Consider the following 23,786-nt stretch of genomic DNA (forward strand, 5'->3'; position numbering starts at 1 on the left):
TGGGAGGTAACATCTATGTCATTGGTTCTTTTATGCCTCCCCCTGGGTGTGGCCTGTATGTGTGAGTTGGAAATAAAAGCCAGGCTGGATGAGCCAGTCCAGAGTTCCTGTTTTACCCTCAAAGTGAAGTGTCGTCTCATTATTGGGGGAAGGATTTATTGTATGCTGTTCCAGTTGACTGCTAGGATTGAAAACCTATTCGTATGGTTCCTATTCAACTGTCTACAGCATTCAGAGGCTTGAGAGGATTCATATGCTTCTCTGATTCGGTGATTGTGGTGTCTGCCAGAGTGCTTGGAGTCCTCAGGAAGCGCTAGGAGCATCCATTAACGGAGGTACCAAGTCGGGGTGCCAGGTGATCCGTTACATTGGTGGCAAGCGGTGGGATGGCGTCCTAGTGTGAGGTAAAGCAGCTCAGAGACACTGTTTGGATTTACAAATTGAGGGCAACGCTAGCAGTCGTGCAGCGCCCCTGGGAGCAGACAAGTATGGAAGGTTCTGGCTCTGGAGATGATTGGCTGGCCGAGGTGAGGCAGCGAGTGGCCGAGTATGGGGATGATATACCCATGGAGACACGCCGGGTGATCTGGAACCAGGTCATGGCTGAGCGAAACACAAGGCTGGACCGAGAATTCCGGTTGGCAAAAGAGAGGAAGTATGCTCAGCAGCAGGAGCAGTACAGCAGCCGAGTAGAGGCTGCATCCGAGGAGGTTAGCCGTCTTTCCCTGAGGCGGCGGGAGGAACCCGAAGTGGGGGTCCTCATAGACTGGTCCTGTGAGGAACCACAACAGGCAGGTAGAGATGGGACCAAGGTCTCTCCACCGGGCCCTTACTCACAAATGTTGCGGGGCCTCACGGATTGGTCCTGGGAAGACCCACAGATGGCAGGTGGAGATGGGACTGCAGTCTCTCTACCGGCCCTACAGGGATGCTGGGCAGTCGGCCCAGATCCCCAGCGGCAGTGTGCGTTACAGGGAGCTGAAGGTGCCGTTCTTGCTCCCCAGCGGCAGTCTACGGTGCAGGGAGAGGAGCCTGTTATCCCCTCTCCCCAGCGGTTGAAGGTGTGTAAGGGAGAGGAGTTTGTTATTCCCTCTCCCCAGTGGCAGCACAGCTCACCAAGGGGAGACAGTAAGCCCCTCACCAGCGCAGATGGGACCGTGGTCTCTGCGCCCTGCCTACAGGGAGTACAGAGGGTCAGCCCTGCTCCCCAGCGGCTGAAAGTGTGTAAGGGAGAGGAGTTTGTTACCCCCTCTCCCCAGCGGCAGCTTAGCACACCAAGGGGAGACAGTAAGCCCCTCACCAGCGCAGATGGGACCGTGGTCTCTGCGCCCTGCCTACAGGGAGTACAGAGGGTCAGCCCTGCTCCCCAGCGGCTGAAAGTGTGTAAGGGAGAGGAGTTTGTTACCCCCTCTCCCCAGCGACAGCTTAGCACACCAAGGGGAGACAGTAAGCCCCACACCAGCGCAGATGGGACCGTGGTCTCTGCGCCCAAGTTACAGGGAGCTGAAGGGGCCGTCCTCCCTCCCCAGCGGCAGTGTGATTTGTTGGGAATTGGGAGCCCAGTCTCCATTCCCCAGCGGCAGAGTATCCAGCAGGGAATGGAGAGCCCAGCCCCCTTTCCCCCTCAGCAGGACTCTGTGCTGGGAGGAGAGACAGTCGGTCTCCCTCCGCAGAGATGGGAAGTATGTATGGGAGAGGAGATTGTTACCACCTCTCCCCAGCGGCGGATCATTAATGTACAGGGAATAGAGAGCCCAGTCTCCATTCCCCAGCGGCAGAGTGTTCTAATGGGAGAGGAGCTGGTTACCACCTCTCCCCAGCGGCAGCTTAATGTACCAGGGGGAGACTGTAAGCCCCACACCTGTGCAGATGGGACAGTGGTCTCTGCACTTCCAGCACAGGGGGTAGGGGCGGTCGGTCCTGCCCCCCCACGACAGGGCTGTTTAGCCAAAGGGGAGACAGTCTGTCTCCAGCAGCAGAGCTGTGTACCCAGAGGGGAGACGGTCGGTCTCCCCCTCCCACAACCAGGCTCCAATCAGGCTACTTCAGTGGTAGCGCTGGCACCAGGGCAGAGTACCGCTGGTCTCTGCCCACTCAGCAACCCACCAAGGCAGACTACCAGTCCCCCACACAGCCGTGGTGAGGCACCTGGACCTGGACAAAGTTCTCCTCTACCCAGGTGTAGTAACCAGTTATTGTGGGTGGGAGGTACTGCTGTTTGTGCTTCATGGGTGGGTTGCTGGACTAACCAGGGCACTGACCGGCAGGAGGTCAGATACCCTGTTAGTCTGGGGGGTAAAGGGGAGAAGTGTGGCGAAACCGAACTCGCCACGTGTCCTTGGAGGGGGCTGATTGCCCGCCTCTTGCCTTTGGACTATGGACCAGACTTTATGGAAATGTGATACCCCAGATAGCCATACCATGGAGCCTATTCATATAATGAAAGACTATGGGAAAGACTTTAGCTCCATGGCAATTGTACTGTGTGAGTAGGATCTGCGCGCTATTCGGTAGTTTTGTGCGTGCAGATCCCAGCTATCTGGGGATAGGTGAAATGTCTGTGTGTTTTGTGTAAATGTGACTTTATGTATTTTAAAGTGTTTTATGTCGTTTTGCAACCATGTGGTTAATGGAGTCTGCCTTTAGTCCTGGGTAATTGGATTACTTCTCCAATTAACTCCAGGGCAGAAGGGAGGAAACCAGGGTGCATTGTGGGGATGTTTTTCTGCCAGCCAGAAAGGAACAAAAGATACTTTTAGTAACTTTTGAACCCCTGGTCTGATTCATGCCATTTTTTAATATGTTGTTCCCCTGAATGGATTGATTGTGGATATGTATTTTTATGTGAATGTGATGTATGGTTTTAAAGTTATGAAAGTTGTGTAAAAGTATATTTTACACTGTATGCATAATGGGATTATGTGTCACACTAAGGGGAGGGGATGTGTGGGAGGTAACATCTATGTCATTGGTTCTTTTATGCCTCCCCCTGGGTGTGGCCTGTATGTGTGAGTTGGAAATAAAAGCCAGGCTGGATGAGCCAGTCCAGAGTTCCTGTTTTACCCTCAAAGTGAAGTGTCGTCTCATTATTGGGGGAAGGATTTATTGTATGCTGTTCCAGTTGACTGCTAGGATTGAAAACCTATTCGTATGGTTCCTATTCAACTGTCTACAGCATTCAGAGGCTTGAGAGGATTCATATGCTTCTCTGATTCGGTGATTGTGGTGTCTGCCAGAGTGCTTGGAGTCCTCAGGAAGCGCTAGGAGCATCCATTAACGGAGGTACCAAGTCGGGGTGCCAGGTGATCCGTTACACTCACCACCTCAAAAGGACGCAAGAGCCTACAGGCATTGCGCATGAGCGTCCAGCAACGTGGCAAAAAAATTCCCAGCTCCCCAGAGGCTGTCCTAGCACCCCGGTCATACAAATATTCATTAACAGCTTTTTCTTGTTGGAGCAGGCGGTCGAACATTAGGAGTGTTGAATTCCAACGTGTCGGGCTGTCGCAAATTAAGCGCCTCACTGGCATGTTGTTTCGCCGCTGGATATCGGCAAAGTGAGCCATGGCCATGTAGGAACACCTGAAATGGCCACACACCTTCCTGGCCTGCTTCAGGACATCCTGTAAGCCTGTGTACTCATGCACAAAGCGTTGTACGATCAGATTACACACATGTGCCATGCACGGCACATGTGTCAACTTGCCCAACTTCAATGCCGCTAACAAATTTTTTCCGTTGTCACAAACCACTTTGCTGATATCCAGTTGCTGCGGAGTCAGCCACTTTTCTACCTGTGCGTTCAGGGCGGACACGAGTGCTTGTCCGGTGTGACTCTCTGCTTTCAAGCAAGTCAAACCCAAGACGGCGTGACACTGCCGTATCCGGGATGTGGAATAGTACCTGGGGAGCTGGGGGGGTGCCGTTTATGTGGAGCAAGACGCAGCGGCACAAGAGGACTCAGCCGAGGAGGTTATGGAAGAGGATGGAGTAGGAGGAGTAGAGGAGGTGGCAGCAGGACTGCCTGCAAGTCGTGGCGGTGTCACCAACTCCTCTGCAGAGCCATGCATTCAATGCTTGGCAGCAGTCAGCAGGTTTACCCAATGCGCAGTGTAGGTGATATACCTGCCCTGACCATGCTTTGCAGACCAGGTATCAGTGGTCAGATGGACCCTTGCCCCAACACTGTGTGCAAATTTTTTAAATGCCTCAGACTCCGCCAGCTTGTATGGTAAAAGCTGGCGGGCTAATAGTTCGGACAAGCCAGCTATCAGACGCTGGGCAAAGGGGTGACTTTCTGACATTGGCTTCTTATGCTCAAACATGTCCTTGACAGACACATGACTGTGGGCAGAGGAGCGGGAACTGCTCAAGGCGGGAGACGGAGTGGCGGATGGTTGAGAGGGGGCAAGGAGGACAGTAGTGGTTGACGTGGCTGAAGATGCTGGACCAGGAGGAGGATGGCGGCTTAGAGTAGGCGTGCTGCTTGTACTCATGTGTTGATCCCATTGGCGTTTGTGATGTGAGATCATGTGCCTACGCAAAGCAGTTGTACCTAGGTGGGTGTTGGACTTCCCACGACTCAGTTTCTTTTGGCACAGGTTGCAAATGGCATCGCTGTTGTCAGAGGCAGACACACAAAAAAATTCCACACTGCTGAGCTCTGCAATGACGGCATTCTGGTGGTGGACACAGCATGCGTTGATTGGCGTGCTGTCGGGCTGACCCCGGGTGCCGATGCATGCTGTCTGACTGTGCCACTAGCTCCTTGCGACAACCTCCCCCTGCTTCCAACTCGTCTCCTCCTCCTCTCTGTCTCCCCATCTGAACTTTCGCCCTGTTCTTCTTCTTGCCGAGCGGGCACCCAAGTGACATCCATGGACGCATCATCATCATCAACCGCTTCACTTGTATCTGACAACTCAGCAAAGGAAGCAGCAGCGGTTACAACATCATCATCATCACACCGTACGTCCATTTGTGTAATGCTGCCTGCCTGAGACATATCCCTGTTATCTACATCCTCTGGCAATAATGGTTGCGCATCACTCATTTCTTCAAACGGATGTGTGAATAACTCCTCTGACATACCAAGTAAGCGGCTGTGGTGCTAGTTTTGGTGGTGGCAGCAGGCGGGTGAGTGGTATCTTGAGAGGTGCCTGAAGCTAAGCTGGAGGAGGATGGTGCGTCAAATTTCCGAGCGGAAGCTGTAGAAGATTGGGTGTCCTGTGTTAGCCAGTCAACTATGTCCTCAGAACTTTTCAAGTTCAGGGTACGTGGCCTCTGAAAACTGGGCATTATTCTAGGGCCAATGGGAATCACAGCACCACGACCACGATGTCCCCTGCGGTGTGGCCTGCCTCTGCCTGTCATTTTTTGGGGGATTAGTGGTACTATGCGTGCAAGCTACTGTGAGACCAGATATGAGTGGCAATGTGCAATGGCAGGGGTCTGCAGAGCACACGCTGAAGGCCTGACACACCCGCTTTAAGGACACTGACTGCTATTAGCTTACACTGGAAAACTTTTATTCTTTGTAAAAGCACGCTACAGAGACCCAGATATAGTGGCAACTGTCAAAGTCCACTGGCAGGGGTCTGCAGGGCACACGCTGAAGGAAGGCCTGAAACACCCGCTTTAAGGACACTGACTGCTATTAGCTTACACTGGAAAACTTTTTTGCTTTGTAAAAGCACGCTACAGAGACACCAGATATGAGTGGCAACTGTCAAAGTCCACTGGCAGGGGTCTGCAGGGCACACGCTGAAGGAAGGTCTGAAACACCCGCTTTAAGGACACTGACTGCTATTAGTTTACACTGGAAAACTTTTATTCTTTGTAAAAGCACGCTACAGAGACACCAGATATGAGTGGCAACTGTCAAAGTCCACTGGCAGGGGTCTGCAGGGCACACGCTGAAGGAAGGCCTGAAACACCCACTTTAAGGACACTGACTGCTATTAGCTTACACTGGAAAACATTTATTCTTTGTAAAAGCACGCTACAGAGACACCAGATATGAGTGGCAACTGTCAAAGTCCACTGGCAGGGGTCTGCAGTGCACACGCTGAAGGAAGGCCTGAAACACACGCTTTAAGGACACTGACTGCTATTAGCTTACACTGGAAAACTTTTTTGCTTTGTAAAAGCACGCTACAGAGACACCAGATATGAGTGGCAACTGTCAAAGTCCACTGGCAGGGGTCTGCAGGGCACACGCTGAAGGAAGGCCTGAAACACCCGCTTTAAGGACACTGACTGCTATTAGCTTACACTGGAAAACTTTTTTGCTTTGTAAAATCACGCTACAGAGACACCAGATATGAGTGGCAACTGTCCAAGTCCACTGGCAGGGGTCTGCAGGGCACACGCTGAAGGAAGGCCTGACACAACAGCTTGAAGGACACTGACTGCTATTAGTTTACACTGAAAAACTTTTTTCCATTGTAAAAGCACGCTATACAGACACCAGATATTGTGGTGGAATCTCGGTAAAAATAAATTTAGTAGGCCGAGATTACCACGTGGCATGTGTACGTGCATATACTGGTGTATCGGTCGGTTGGTTGCACGTGGCAAAGATACGATCAGTAGTGTACGGAGCATGTGCGAGAATACCGGATGTAGTATTCCCCTCCTCCATTGTGCTGGGCAAGCCATGCGGTCAAACAGGAAGTTAGTTCTTATTCGTTTGATTGGGTAAGAGAATGTGTGGGTGGAGCTACTTATGGGAGGAGTTACATGCTTATATAAGGAGCCTACACTATTGTCCGGGGCTCAGAACTTGTTGTATTTTGGTGACATTAGTCCCTCTGAGTCCCGATCGGTGAACCGAATAAAGAATCTCTTCCTTCCTGAAGAAACCTGTGTCCATCTCTCTGTGCTTGGCTTCTGTCAGTTTCTCCGGTATCATTTGGTGCATTGGCCGGGAAGCTCATCGTTCAACGGTAGCTGAGAAGCAGAGGCGTGAGACGGTCTATCTTTGCCCACGTTCTCTACGGCTGCACCCCTGAACTTCTGCGTGGACCTCCCTTCGTCTCGGCGCCACTGGTTTGTTGTCCAGGAGATCATCGGCCTCTACGTAGTAAGTGCTGGGGTGTCCCCGTCGATGAGTGTGAACTCAGGTTCAGGAACGAGGAGGTAAGACGACCGCTGTTTTAGATGGCGGACCCACTAGGGGTATTGGATACCGATTGTGCGGTAGGCCCATAAGGGGTTATTTGGAATCTGCCTTCTCCAGTGGAGGGAAGGAGCGAAGGCGCACCGCTTAATTAAACTCCCTTTAGTAAGCCCATTTAATTTTGGTTTGGAGTCAGACGGGGTTCTGGTGTAAATAGCCCTAGCCGGACACCGGTGTCTTGTCTAGACTAGCGTTCTAGGGTGTATATTTTGTTCGCTAGGTCGGAGGGACCGGGAGACTAAGCGGCGTCTGTGTAAATTCGGTCCGCTAGATCTCAACCTATCTTGGCTAAGTGGGAAGGCGTGTAAATTTGGAACCCACTAGATTTTTGATAGAGTAAATAGACTAAAAGGGTGCTGTTGTAAATTCCGCCCTCTAGTTCGCTATATGTGGTGCTTGGGCAGTGTGGCTAACCAAAACGTATGTAGATAGTTTTAGGTAGTCCATCAAGGTACTGGCCAATAGATTAGTTGGGAATTGTATATGTGTTAAAGATTGTTGTAGTAGCGTGTATATCTTGCTAGATAGCGTGAGCTCTGCCGTCTAGCGAGAGTGTGAATAGTGTGTAATTGTATTATAGCGCACGGTACCATAACCATGTATAATTACTGACACTGTAAATAAGTACTAATAATTGTCGTCTATGTTGCATGTTTTAACACCATAACCACTACTAATTGTACTGTGACTTTAAATTGTACTTTAACCTATGCTAACCGTACTGTAACTACTGTTTGTAAAGACGATGTTACTGGGGTATGTTATAGACGGGTATTTCAAATATAGGGAATTATAGCGTGGGTGACCGTATAGTTTCGCCAAAGGGCACAGTATTAGTTAATTAGTGACTGGTGTAACAGCTGTGTGTGTATGGGAATTCCCTGAGTGTTTTGTTGTGTGCGTTTCACTTAGTAACTGTACCACGTGGTGCTGTTGCCGAGGGAACGGGTGTGACCGTTGGTAGAGTGTTTGTATAGTTTCTGTTGGAAACAACGCTCCATTGTTAAGTATGGGCGCGTCAGATTCGATGATTTTGGATCCCTTAGGATGTATGCTAAAGAATTTTAAAAAGGGATATAAAGCATGAGATTTTGGGGTAAAGATGTCTCCAGCACGCCTGATTACTTTGTGTAGTAGGGAATGGCCTACTTTGGTTGCTGCATGGCCACCACGTGGCAGTTTGGATCCTAATCTGGTACAGCGTGTACACGTGGCTGTATCAGGTAGGCCTGAACTTTACGGCCAGTTTCCCTATATTGATTGTTGGAGGCAGGCCGTAAAAGACTCGCCAAAATGGATCCGAGTATGCCACGAGGAACAATGTCGCCTCATGGTGGCCAGGACTCGCTTGTCCACTAAGGCCGTAATTACGCCCATTTTGGACACGCCCCCTGAGTCTGAGATCCCTATGCCGCCCCCTTACTCCTCCTCCACCGGAAGAGGAAGAGGAGGTGCTGCTGGAAACGCTCCTCCCCTTGCCCCGTTGTCCCCACCTACTTCCTCCTCTAGCTCAGAGCCCAGCCCCTTTGTTTCAAACCCTCCCCTTCCGATACCTGCTTCCGTTAACTCCACATACCCAGATTTGGCGCCATATCTAGCTTCCGGTCAGGCTCCCCCTAGCCCGGCCCGGAATATTCTACTCACCAACCTTCCCCATAGTAAAGCTTCCCCATCCCCTTGTCTTACTACCCCTCGACCGGAACCCCTAACTGACGCATCTCTACGAAGCCCCATATTAACCCGACAACTGACCGGTACTCTCCAACCCCGACATTATCAAATGCCACTTCGATTGACTCCTGGCCCGACACACATTAACGATGACGGCCAGATACAATATGTTGATCCAGTCTACGTCTATGTCCCTTTCACGACCACCGATATCTTTAATTGGAAGACCCATAACTCCTCTTACACCGAAAAGCCTCAAGCCATGACGGATCTGTTTACTTCAATAGTCCAGACACACAATCCCACTTGGGCTGATTGCCAGAAATTATTAATGACATTGTTTAATAACGAGGAAAGGACTAGGATAAATCAAGCGGCAATTAAAGCGCTGGAAGAAGAGGCCCGTACACAAAATCAGGCTAACCCAGCAGCATGGGCCACAGCCCATTATCCAAATGCCGATCCAAATTGGAATGTCAATGGCGCAGATTTGGTTCATCTATAAGCTTATAGAGATGCTATTATTGCTGGCATGAAAGCTGGAGGAAAGAAGGCGATTAACATGTCTAAGACGGCTGAGGTATTGCAGAAATGTGATGAATCACCCAGTGTCTTTTATGACCGATTATTGGAGGCATACCGCTTGTATACCCCCTTTAATCCGGAGGCCCCTGAGAATCCCCGGATGGTTAACTCTGCCTTTGTCAGCCAAGCCTACGGAGATATAAAGCGCAAGCTACAAAAGTTAGAAGGGTTCATAGGGGATGTCCATAACCCAACTAATGGAGGTAGCGAATAAAGTGTATATGGACAGGGAAACAGAAACGAAGAAAGAGGAAGAGCGCAAGATGTGTAGAAAGGCAGATATGCTAGCGGTAGCGATCGCAGGCGTAGATAGAAGGAACAGATAAAGGCGAGAGTAAGTGGAATGGGGAACCCCTGAGTAGGAATCAGTGCGCATACTGTAGAGAAGAAGGGCATTGGAGAAGTGAGTGTCCGCGAAGGGAACAGTATGAGAGAGACAGACCTAGGGCAGGATATGGTAATTATAGAGGCAGAGCGAGAGGTAGAGGAGGTCCTGGAGGGAATAATGGTAGCAATAGAGGAAGTGTTAGAGAAGACAGGTATTATCCAGCAGCGCAGAGATCCCGCGATAGAGAAGATAGGGACTTTGTAGGATTGGCTGACACGGTCATGGAGGACTATTGATACCGACCGGGCTCCATCCCCCTTGACCGAGCGGAGCCTATGGTCAACGTATCAAGAGGGGGAAAAAGGAGTGCGTTCATGATCGATACTGGTGCTGAACATTCGGTGTTGAATGACCTAGTTGCTCCTCCATCTGGAAGAACCATCACCGTAATAGGAGCAACTGGAAGGAGTGCTGCTAAACCGGTTCTTAAAAGTCGACTCTGTACATTGGGAGGCCACGTAGTGAAACATCAATTCCTTTATATGCCTGAATGTCCAGTCCAACTGCTAGGACGTGATTTGTTGTCAAAACTACAAGCGCAGTTCAAAGTTCAATGGACCTTCAGGTATAATGACAATATCTGTACCAAAGGAAGAAGAGTGGCGACTTTATACAGCGTTACATAGTTACATAGTTACATAGTTAGATAGCTGAAAAGAGACTTGCGTCCATCAAGTTCAGCCTTCCTCACACCTGTTTTTTGCTGTTGATCCAAAAGGCAAAAAAAAACAAAAAACAAAAAAAAAAAAACAGTTTGAAGCACAATTTTGCAACAAGCTAGGACAAAAAATTCCTTCTTGACCCCAGAATGACAGTCAGATTTATCCTTGAATCAAGCAGTTATTACCCTACATTGAAAGATTATATCCTTGAATATTCTGTCTTTGCAAGTATGCATCTAGTAGCTGTTTGAACATCTGTATGGACTCTGATAAAACCACTTCTTCAGGCGGAGAATTCCACATCCTGATTGTTCTTACAGTAAAAAAACCTTTCCTTTGCCTTAGACGAAATCTTCTTTCTTCCAGTCTAAACGCATGGCCTCGTGTCCTATGTAAAGTCCGGTTTGTGAATAGATTTCCACACAATGGTTTGTATTGGCCCCGAATATATTTGTATAATGTTATCATATCCCCTCTCAGGCGACGTTTTTCTAAACTAAATAGGTTTAAATTTGTTAACCTGGAGTTGACCAGCCAAAACCCTAAGAGTGATGAATCCTTGTTTAATATACCAGGATTGTGGGCAGAGAACAACCCACCAGGACTTGCTCGCAATATCCCACCAATACGAATCGAACTGAAACTTGGTGTCTATCCAGTGAGCTTAAGGCACAAAAGGCCAAGAAGAGTATACAATCATATTTGGATAAGTTCATAAGGTATGGTATCCTAAAATTCTGTACTTCCCCCTGGAACACCCCATTGCTGCCTGTTCAAAAGCCCGGTACAGATGAGTATCGCCCTGTGCAGGACTTGAGAGCAGTCAATGATGCGGTCGTAAGTATACACCCAGTTGTGCCCAATCCATATAACCTGCTTGCTTTAATTCCGGGCGGGGCTACCTATTTCACTGTCTTAGATCTCAAAGATGCCTTCTTTTGCCTTCGAATTGCTGCGGAAAGCCAGTGTATCTTCGCATTCCAATGGGAAAATGCTGTAACGGGCTCGAAACGCCAGATGACTTGGACAAGACTGCCCCAAGGGTTTAAAAATTCACCCACCCTATTTGGATCAGCTTTAAGTCAAGACTTACTGGATTTCAAGTCCATCCCAGGAGAGTGTGTACTATTGCAATATGTAGATGATTTGTTGATAGCGGCAGTTACTAGAGAAATATGTCAGCAAGCAACACATGATGTACTACACATTCTCTGGAAGGCAGGACACAAGGTGTCCAGGAAGAAAGCTCAGTTGTGTCAGCCAACTGTCAAGTATCTGGGATTCCATATCTCTGAATGTCAAAGAATAATGGGGCCAGAGAGAAAAGAAGCTGTATGCCAAATACCAATACCCAAAAATAGAAGACAAGTGCGGGAATTCTTGGGGGCAGCAGGCTTCTGTAGGATATGGATTCCCAGTTATGCGATATTGGCGAAACCTCTTTATGCAGCTATAAAAGGTACAGAACACGATCCCTTCCTGTGGACACCTGAACAGCAAAAGGCATTTGAAGATGTGAAGAAGGCTTTGATGAGTGCCCCAGCATTAGGTCTACCTGATCATACACGTCCATTCTACTTATATGTACACGAGCAAAGAAGAATAGCTGTGGGAGTATTGACACAGTACTCGGGATCATGGCAAAGACCTGTTGCATATATGTCAAAACAACTGAATGCAGTGGCCAGTGGTCTTCCACCTTGTCTAAAAGCCGTAGCTGCCGCCGCCCTGCTGGTAGCTGATGCCGATAAACTCACTCTGGGTCAAGAACTCTATGTGCGAGTCCCGCACGCAGTACAGACGTTGCTAGACTATAAAGGCAATCATTGGTTTAGTAACAGCCGCATGACTAAGTATCAAGCTATGTTGTGTGAAAACCCAAGAGTGCATCTAGAGACTGTTAACACCTTAAATCCAGCTACCTTTTGCCACAACCTACTGAAAGTCAACATGATTGCCTGGAGGTGATGGATGAAGTATTTTCAAGTAGACCAGATCTTCGTGACTTTCCCATCCAGAACCCTGATGTCCAGTACTATACGGACGGCAGTAGTTATGTGAAAGAAGGGATTCGCTATGCAGGATATGCAGTAACGACCATAGACAAGGTGATAGAAGCTCGGCCATTGTCAAAAGGAACATCGGCACAGAAGGCAGAACTAATTGCACTAACACGAGCGTTTTTAACCACTCATGCCCACGGAGCTTTGTATAAAGAAAGAGGACTATTGAATTGAGAGGGTAAAGAAATTAAGTACGCAGCTGAAATATTACAAATACTGGAAGCCGTGTGGGAACCGAAAGAAGTTGGTATTATACATTGTCGGGCGCATCTGAAAGGAGATGGTGATGTAACCAAAGGAAATCGGATGGCAGATAATGCAGCTAAGTGTGCCGCTGAATCAGGAAGACAGGAATATGTGGAACATATAGCTGCACTTATACCGACTCCACTGTCTCAATGGACTCCAGTTTATACAGCTCAAGAAGATGAGTGGTTAAAGACTGAAGCTGGGAAGTACCTGGAGAACAAATGGTATCAGTTAGAAGATGGAAGAATAGTTATTCCAGCATCACTAGCTGTAGAAATTGTCCAGAACTATCACAACGTGACACATTCTGGAAGAGATAGCATGGAAGAATCTCTCAGAAAACATTTCTACATACCAAGATTGTCCAACTTGACTCAAGCCATTGTACGAAGATAGAAACATAGAAACATAGAAACATAGAATGTGACGGCAGATAAGAACCATTCGGCCCATCTAGTCTGCCCAGTTTTCTAAATACTTTCATTAGTCCCTGGCCTTATCTTATAGTTAGGATAGCCTTATGCCTATCCCACGCATGCTTAAACTCCTTTACTGTGTTAACCTCTACCACTTCAGCTGGAAGGCTATTCCATGCATCCACTACCCTCTCAGTAAAGTAATACTTCCTGATATTATTTTTAAACCTTTGTCCCTCTAATTTAAGACTATGTCCTCTTGTTGTGGTAGTTTTTCTTCTTTTAAATATAGTCTCCTCCTTTACTGTGTTGATTCCCTTTATGTATTTAAATGTTTCTATCATATCCCCCCTGTCTCGTCTTTCCTCCATGCTATACATGTTAAGATCCTTTAACCTTTCTTGGTAAGTTTTATCCTGCAATCCATGAACCAGTTTAGTAGCCCTTCTTTGAACTCTCTCTAAGGTATCAATATCCTTCTGAAGATAGGGTCTCCAGTACTGTGTACAGTACTCCAAGTGAGGTCTCACCAGTGTTCTGTACAATGGCATGAGCACTTCCCTCTTTCTACTGCTAATACCTCTCCCTATACAACCAAGCATTCTGCTAGCATTTCCTGCTGCTCTATTACATTGTCTGCCTACCTTTAAGTCATCAGAAATAATCACCCCTAAATCCCTTTCCTCAGATGTTGAGGTTAGGACTCTATCAAATATTCTGTACTCTGCCCTTGGGTTTTTACGTCCAAGATGCATTATCTTGCACTTATCCACATTAAATGTCAGTTGCCACAACTCTGACCATTTTTCTAGTCTACCTAAATCATTTTCCATTTGGCTTATCCCTCCTGGAACATCAACCCTGTTACATATCTTAGTATCATCCGCAAAAAGACACACCTTACCATCAAGACCTTCTGCAATATCACTAATAAAAATATTAAAGAGAATGGGTCCAAGTACAGATCCCTGAGGTACCCCACTGGTGACAAGCCCAAGCTTTGAATATACTCCATTGACTACAACCCTCTGTTTCCTGTCACTCAGCCACTGCCTTACCCATTCAACAATATTGGAATCCAAACTCAAAGATTGTAGTTTGTTGATAAGCCTTCTATGTGCAACAGTGTCAAAAGCCTTACTGAAATCGAGGTAAGCAATGTCTACTGCACCACCCTGATCTATAATTTTAGTTACCCAATCAAAAAAATCAATAAGATTAGTTTGGCATGATCTCCCTGAAGTAAACCCATGTTGTCTCTGATCTTGAAATCCGTGTGTTTTTAGATGTTCAACAATCCTATCCTTTAACATGGTTTCCATCACTTTCCCCACTACTGAAGTTAGGCTTACTGGCCTATAGTTGCCCGACTCCTCCCTATTACCTTTCTTGTGAATGGGCACAACATTCGCTAACTTCCAATCTTCTGGGACTACTCCTGTTATCAATGATTGGTTAAATAAATCTGTTAATGGTTTTGCTAGTACACCACTAAGCTCTTTTAATAGCTTTGGGTGTATTCCATCAGGTCCCATTGACTTATTTGTCTTTACTTTTGACAGTTGAAATAGAACCTCTTCCTCTGTAAACTCACGTGTAATAAATGACTCATTTATCCTTTTTCTTAACTGAGGTCCCTTTCCTTCATTTTCATCTGTAAATACCGAACAAAAATATTCATTGAGGCAGTCAGCTAGACCTTTATCCTCATCTACATACCTTCCTTCTTTTGTTTTTAATCTAACTAATCCTTGTTTTACTTTTCTTTTCTCATTTATGTATCTAAAAAAGGTTTTGTCCCCCTTTTTTACTGACTGTGCTATTTTCTCTTCTGTGTGTGATTTGGAAGCTCTCATAACTTGCTTAGCCTCTTTCTGCCTAATCTTATAGGTCATTCTGTCTTCCTCACTCTGGGTTTTTTTATAATTACTAAATGCTAACTTTTTGTTTTTTACTATCTTGGCTACATCTGTGGAGTACCACAGTGGTTTCTTGAATTTTTTGCTTTTACTGACAAGCCTAATGCAATTTTCTGTTGCCTTCAGTAGTGCAACTTTTAAATAATCCCATTTCTTTTGGACTCCATTTAAATTGCTCCAGTCTGATAATGACTCCTTTACACATATTCTAATTTTGGAAAAGTCTGTTTTTCTAAAGTCTAAAACTTTTGTTTTTGTGTGGTGTGACTCAGTCACTGTTCTTATATTAAACCACACTGACTGATGATCACTGGATCCTAAACTTTCACCTACAGTAATATCTGATACCAAATCTCCATTTGTTAACACTAAATCTAGTATGGCCTCTTTACGAGTTGGCTCCTCAACGACTTGTTTTAGAGACAATCCCAGTAGGGAGTTTAGAATATGTGTGCTCCTGGCACAAGTAGCTATTTTTGTTTTCCAATTTATATCAGGAAGATTAAAGTCACCCATGATGATAACTTCCCCCTTCATTGTCATTTTAGCTATTTCTTCAACTAGTAGATTATCTAACTCTTCAATTTGTCCTGGGGGCCTATAAATCACACCTACACGAGTTACTGTGTGATTACCAAATTCTAACGTAACCCAAACTGACTCTATGTTCGCCTCACTAACCTTTATTAGACTAGATTTTATGCTATTCTTTACATACAGGGCCACCCCTCCCCCTTTCTTGCCTTCCCTGTCTTTTCTATATAAAGAGTACCCTGGTATTGCTATGTCCCAGTCATTTTTCTCATTATACCATGTCTCAGTAACAGCGACTAAATCTACACTATCAGTTGCCATTATTGCCACAAGTTCATGGATCTTATTCCCTAAACTGCGAGCAGATGTGTAATATGTGCTAAGAACAATGCAAGGCAAGGACCAGTGAAACCACCGGGAGTCCAGTATATGGGGGGACTCCCTATGTCCGATCTTCAAATAGACTATACAGTAATGCCTAAATCCGGTGGACATCGCTACCTACTAGTAGTTGTGTGTACCTATTCAGGCTGGGTAGAAGCATGTCCTACTCGTACAGAGAAAGCAGGAGAAGTTGTACGATTCCTGTTACGAGAAATAATACCCCGATATGGACTACCATGCTCTATAGGATCGGATAATGGTCCAGCCTTTGTTCATCAGTGCCTACAACAACTGACTCATATGCTTGGTATTAAGTGGAAGCTTCATACGGCATATAGACCTCAGAGCTCTGGTAAAGTAGAAAGAATGAATAGAACTATTAAGAACCAGTTGGCAAAGATGTGTCAAGAGACTCAGCTTAAGTGGAATGTTCTTTTGCCTATAGCTCTGTTACGTATTCGTAGTACACCTACCAGAAGGATGGGTCTCTCACCTTTTGAAATCATGTATGGGCGTCCACCTCCCGTACTTGGTAACTTAAGGGGGGATTTGAATCAGTTGGGAGAAGGAATTACCCGGCAGCAGGTTGTAGAGTTGGGTAAAACTATGGAGGAGGTACAGAAATGGGTACAAGATAGATTACCTGTGAATATTTATCCCCCTGTTCATAGCTATCATCCAGGAGATCAAGTGTGGATTAAAGAGTGGAACAGTATACCATTAGGGCCTAAGTGGAGGGGTCCTTATGTTGTTCTTTTGTCTACCCCTACAGCAATAAAGGTGGCTGAAGTGACTCTGTGGATTCATCACTCCAGGGTTAAACCAGCAGCAGTAGATTCTTGGCAAGCTACACCAGATCCAGAGAATCCCTGCAAGATCCGGTTAAAGCGCACGACTCAGTCGGAGTGACGAGGAGATATTGGGATTACAAGTTTGTTTAAAGAGATCAGTAAGTGAGTGTTTTGACGGCCATAATAAAGCCTCACCACTTACCCACGTGTCATAGCCAGGGTGTCTCGAAGGGACCTCTGTGAAGGGTAGAGCAGAACCCCATTCATTGCAGCCCTTACATCCTGGAAGCTGAGGTGCCATCGCACGGACGAAGACTGAGGATGAAGACGTCGAAAGAAGTGTTTTTGATAATGTGTATTTTTTGTGTTTTTAAATATTCAGGAAGGTAGAGGTACCGACACACCTAGCTGTGAGGTTTGCATTAAGACTACTATAACAGGTAATCATATTTCCCAGACCCTAATTTGGCATTCACAGTATGAGTGTAAAGGATATGTTTCTAGGTGTAGATACTTAGGAATAGAATATAGTGTATGCCATTTAGGAGTAGGAGAACCTAAGTGCTTCAATCCAGAGTATCAACCCCGTACAATTTGGTTGACCCTCCGGAATGGAGATCCACAGGGGACCCTAATAAATAAAACAGTATTAGAAACCGTACATTCTTCGGGTGTTCTGCTATTTGATGCATGTAAAGCGATATCAAGTGGTAGAAAGCCGTGGAATGTATGTGGGGATCTTAAATGGGAGAGAACGTATGGGTCTAACGATAAGTATATTTGTCCCAGTAGTAAAAATAAGTACGTAAGTCCAAAATGCCCAGATAGGGATTATAATTATTGCCCATATTGGTCTTGTGTGGGGTGGGCAACTTGGGGACAGACAATAGATAAGGATATGATTGTTACTAAGTTGCCTACCAAACCGTATTGTAAGTCTATGGAGTGTAACCCAGTCCATATACTTATTAATAATCCTGAACAATTTTTAGATAGGTTTGGTAACTTATTTGGGTTCCAGATATATGGGACGGGTTTAGATCCTGGGACAATATTATTTATAGGGATAGAGACCGATACCGTAGCATCCCAAACTCATCAGGTTTTCCATTCTTTTTATGAAGAGATGAGTGTAGAAAATAAGATCCCCCATAATGCTAAAAACCTGTTTATAGATTTAGCTGAAAGTATTGCTGGTAGTCTTAATGTGACCAACTGCTATGTATGTGGAGGTACTAACATGGGAGACCAATGGCCCTGGGAAGTAAAGGAGGTAATGTCCGGTTCTGAGACAGTTGAACAAATAATATCTTCTCAAGCCGATTATCAAATGAGTGTTAGAGGTAAATCTGAGTGGCGATTAAAGACCTCCATCATAGGTTATGTTTGCATAGCAAGAAAAGGAATAATGTTTAACACATTAGGAGAACTAACTTGTCTAGGGCAAAAAGCTTATGATGATACTACAAAGAATACAACCTGGTGGTCGGCTTCAAATGTCTCAGGACCACCTAACCCGTTTGCAAGTTATGCCAATTTAAAGGATGTGTGGTTTGATCTATCTATCACATCTAGTTGGAAAGCCCCAGCAAATTTGTACTGGATCTGTGGTAAGAAGGCCTATTCGGAGTTACCACAGGACTGGGAAGGGGCATGTGTGTTAGGTATGCTCAAACCATCCTTCTTCTTGTTGCCTATTGAAACAGGAGAGCCTTTGGGAGTTAAAGTGTATGATGTGAATCATAGGAAGAAAAGGAGACCCCTAGAGATAGGTACCTGGGAAGATAATGAATGGCCTCCACAGCGTATCATAGATTATAATGGGCCAGCCACTTGGGCAGAGGATGGTACTTTCGGATATAGAACCCCAATATATATGCTCAACCGCATTATAAGGTTACAGGCAGTGGTTGAGATAATTACCAATGAGACATCACAAGCGCTCAATCTCCTAGCGAAGCATAATACTAGGATGAGGACAGCCATTTACCAAAATAGATTAGCTTTGGATTATCTATTGGCAGTAGAGGGAGGTGTATGTGGGAAGTTTAACCTAAGCAATTGCTGTCTTCAAATAGATGATGAAGGGCAAGCAATAGCTGAGCTTACTAGCCATATGGTTAAACTAGCGCATGTGCCTACTCAGGTATGGAAAGGGTATAATCCAAGTAGTTGGTTTGGTAATTGGTATGAGCAGTTTGGAGGACTTAAGGCATTGGTAGGTGGAGTCATGCTAATCTTGATGCTGTGTCTTCTCCTACCATGTCTTGTTCCTTTGGTAGTTAGGTCTGTGCAGGGCATTATAGAAAATATAGCAGAGAGAAAGGCCGCTGCACAGATAATGGCCATATATAGATATGAGGCTCTAAATCAGGAAGAACTAGTGCAGGAAGAAGAATGTTGAGGGATTCACGTCATTAGTCGCAAAGTCTGGTCTGGTTCATGGCAACCTGAGGTATATGTAAACTAAGGTTAAGTGATGCCTCCGTAATTGTGAAAATATCAGAGGCATCAAAGGGGGGATTGTGGTGGAATCTCGGTAAAAATAAATTTAGTAGGCCGAGATTACCACGTGGCATGTGTACGTGCATATACTGGTGTATCGGTCGGTTGGTTGCACGTGGCAAAGATACGATCAGTAGTGTACGGAGCATGTGCGAGAATACCGGATGTAGTATTCCCCTCCTCCATTGTGCTGGGCAAGCCATGCGGTCAAACAGGAAGTTAGTTCTTATTCGTTTGATTGGGTAAGAGAATGTGTGGGTGGAGCTACTTATAGAAGGAGTTACATGCTTATATAAGGAGCCTACACTATTGTCCGGGGCTCAGAACTTGTTGTATTTTGGTGACATTAGTCCCTCTGAGTCCCGATCGGTGAACCGAATAAAGAATCTCTTCCTTCCTGAAGAAACCTGTGTCCATCTCTCTGTGCTTTGCTTCCGTCAGTTTCTCCGGTATCAATATGAGTGGCAAATTACACTTGCTGAGGTTGGCAGAACACACGCTGAAGGCCTGACACCCAGACGCTTGCAGACAACTAACTGCTATTAGCTTACAGTGAAACAATTTTTTTGTTTTTAAAGGCACGCTATAGTCACACCAGATATGAGTGGTGGCACTGGGCAAATGGGCACAGTATCCACTGAGCCTGACACAGAAGCTGGCAGACAACTAAATGTTCTTCAATCTATTACAGTGGAAAAAAAAGTTATTTTTAAATGTCAAGCTTAAGCTATTGTGACACCAGATATGAGTGGTGGCACTGGGCAAATGGGCACAGTATCCACTGAGCCTGACACAGAAGCTGGCAGACAACTAAATGCTCTTTAATCTATTACAGTGAAACATTTTTTTTCTTTTTAAATGTCAAGCTTAAGCTATTGTGACACCAGATATGAGTGGTGGTGATGTAGATTAATTTAGAAATAAACAAATGTGTTTAAAAATCTATCTGTTCCTGTCCAAATCTGAGATGATTAAATTGCGTATACGCAGAAGTAAATTCACACTGACACACGGAGTTCAGGTTAAAATAACTTCGAGAAAATTTAATGGCATAATTCCGGGGTTAGTCATGTCTTTATAGAAAATACAGTCTCTATTCATTACACTAAATGCTGTTAGGAAATTCTGTCATGTAATGTAGTTTAAAATGGAGGATCTGTCAGGTAATGTGGGTTAAAATGGAGTTAGTGCAAAAATTCAACACAGGTTCAATATAGGTTTTTAATAATTCTACATCAGTGGCACTGGGCAAATGGGCACAGTATCCACTGAGCCTGACACAGAAGCTGGCAGACAACTAACTGCTCTTCAATCTATTACAGTGAAAACAGTTTTTTGGTTTTAAATGCACGCTTTACAGACACCAGATATGAGTGGCAAAGTACACTTGCTGAGGTTGGCAGAGCACACGCTGAAGGCCTGACACCCGCTTTAAGGACACTGACTGCTATTAGCTTACAGTGAAAAACTTTTTTTTATTTTTAAAGGCACGCTATAGTCACACCAGATATGAGTGGCAAAGTGCACTTGCAGAGGTTGGCAGAGTACACGCTGAAGGCCTGACACACCAGCTTGAAGGACACTGACTGCTATTAGCTTACACTGAAAAACTTTTCCTTTGTAAAAGCACGCTATACAGACACCAGATATGAGTGGCAAATTACACTTGCTGAGGTTGGCAGAGCACACGCTGAAGGCCTGACACCCAGACGCTTGCAGACAACTAACTGCTATTAGCTTACAGTAAAACACTTTTTTTGTTTTTAAAGGCACGCTATAGTCACACCAGATATGAGTGGTGGCACTGGGCAAGTGGGCACAGTATCCACTGAGCCTGACACAGAAGCTGGCAGACAACTAAATGCTCTTCAATCTATTACAGTAAAAAAAATGTATTTTTAAATGTCAAGCTTAAGCTATTGTGACACCAGATATGAGTGGTGGCACTGGGCAAATGGGCACAGTATCCACTGAGCCTGACACAGAAGCTGGCAGACAACTATCTGCTCTTCAATCTATTACAGTGAAAACAGTTTTTTGGTTTTAAATGCACGATTTACAGACACCAGATATGAGTGGCAAAGTACACTTGCTGAGGTTGGCAGAGCACACGCTGAAGGCCTGACACCCGCTTTAAGGACACTGACTGCTATTAGCTCACAGTGAAAAACTTTTTTTTATTTTAAAAGGCACGCTATAGTCACACCAGATATGAGTGGCAAAGTGCACTTGCAGAGGTTGGCAGAGTACACGCTGAAGGCCTGACACACCAGCTTGAAGGACACTGACTGCTATTAGCTTACACTGAAAAACGTTTTTCTTTGTAAAAGCACGCTATACAGACACCAGATATGAGTGGCAAATTACACTTGCTGAGGTTGGCAGAGCACACGCTGAAGGCCTGACACCCAGACGCTTGCAGACAACTAACTGCTATTAGCTTACAGTAAAACACTTTTTTTCTTTTTAAAGGCACGCTATAGTCACACCAGATATGAGTGGGGCACTGGGCAAATGGGCACAGTATCCACTGAGCCTGACACAGAAGCTGGCAGACAACTAACTGCTCTTCAATCTATTACAGTGAAAAAAGTTTTTGGGTTTTAAATGCACGCTATAGAGACACCAGATATGAGTGGCAAATTACACTTGCTGAGGTTGGCAGAGCACACGCTGAAGGCCTGACACCCAGACGCTTGCAGACAACTAACTGCTATTAGCTTACAGTAAAACACTTTTTTTGTTTTTAAAGGCACGCTATAGTCACACCAGATATGAGTGGTGGCACTGGGCAAGTGGGCACAGTATCCACTGAGCCTGACACAGAAGCTGGCAGACAACTAAATGCTCTTCAATCTATTACAGTAAAAAAAATGTATTTTTAAATGTCAAGCTTAAGCTATTGTGACACCAGATATGAGTGGTGGCACTGGGCAAATGGGCACAGTATCCACTGAGCCTGACACAGAAGCTGGCAGACAACTATCTGCTCTTCAATCTATTACAGTGAAAACAGTTTTTTGGTTTTAAATGCACGATTTACAGACACCAGATATGAGTGGCAAAGTACACTTGCTGAGGTTGGCAGAGCACACGCTGAAGGCCTGACACCCGCTTTAAGGACACTGACTGCTATTAGCTCACAGTGAAAAACTTTTTTTTATTTTAAAAGGCACGCTATAGTCACACCAGATATGAGTGGCAAAGTGCACTTGCAGAGGTTGGCAGAGTACACGCTGAAGGCCTGACACACCAGCTTGAAGGACACTGACTGCTATTAGCTTACACTGAAAAACGTTTTTCTTTGTAAAAGCACGCTATACAGACACCAGATATGAGTGGCAAATTACACTTGCTGAGGTTGGCAGAGCACACGCTGAAGGCCTGACACCCAGACGCTTGCAGACAACTAACTGCTATTAGCTTACAGTAAAACACTTTTTTTCTTTTTAAAGGCACGCTATAGTCACACCAGATATGAGTGGGGCACTGGGCAAATGGGCACAGTATCCACTGAGCCTGACACAGAAGCTGGCAGACAACTAACTGCTCTTCAATCTATTACAGTGAAAAAAGTTTTTGGGTTTTAAATGCACGCTATAGAGACACCAGATATGAGTGGCAAATTACACTTGCTGAGGTTGGCAGAGCACACGCTGAAGGCCTGACACCCAGACGCTTGCAGACAACTAACTGCTATTAGCTTACAGTGAAACACCTTTTTTGTTTTTAAAGGCACGCTATAGTCACACCAGATAAGAGTGGTGGCACTGGGCAAATGGGCACAGTATCCACTGACCAGCTATTAGTATAGTTTACATAAACATATACCACCGGGGGGCGCCACAATCACACACGTGTGAATATATTTACCAAATGTTGGGCACAAGTATTCATGTAAAGAGATAAAAACAATAAAATATAGTGAAGTATTTAATAACAGAGATACAAATAATGAAAAGTAAAAAAAAACACTCACAAATATAGTGGCACAATAAGGACATATGTCTAAATTGTGCTAAAAAAGCTTGTCAGCCCCTTCCTGGGCTAAATTCGCTTTTATGATATGGATCTCGTTTACCCAATTCTGAGGTAGTCAGTCCGTATCTGGATGATCTCCAACCTTGTAGTATGATCCAATCTTTCTGTGGGGGTGCTGGCAAGCTTCAAACTGCTCGACGCGTTTTGTCTCACCGACTTTATCAAGAGCTGGTTCTTTCTTCCTGCTTCCGGCTTTTAAGTCCTTCATTTCGCGTGTTTATTTCTATTGCACGCATGCGCACTGTGGCTAGCGTATCTACGCATCCAGCCGCGCATTGGTGTACCCCTTTGGAACGCAAATAACTTTATTGTTAATCTCTGCCGATACACACTTCCGTATTCGACCACCTGGTCTTACGGACAAGTGTGGAAGCATTAGGGGCCATAACATTGACCCA

This window comes from Pelobates fuscus, chromosome 6 (assembly GCF_036172605.1).
Source record: "Pelobates fuscus isolate aPelFus1 chromosome 6, aPelFus1.pri, whole genome shotgun sequence".
In the NCBI taxonomy this organism is placed as follows: domain Eukaryota; kingdom Metazoa; phylum Chordata; class Amphibia; order Anura; family Pelobatidae; genus Pelobates; species Pelobates fuscus.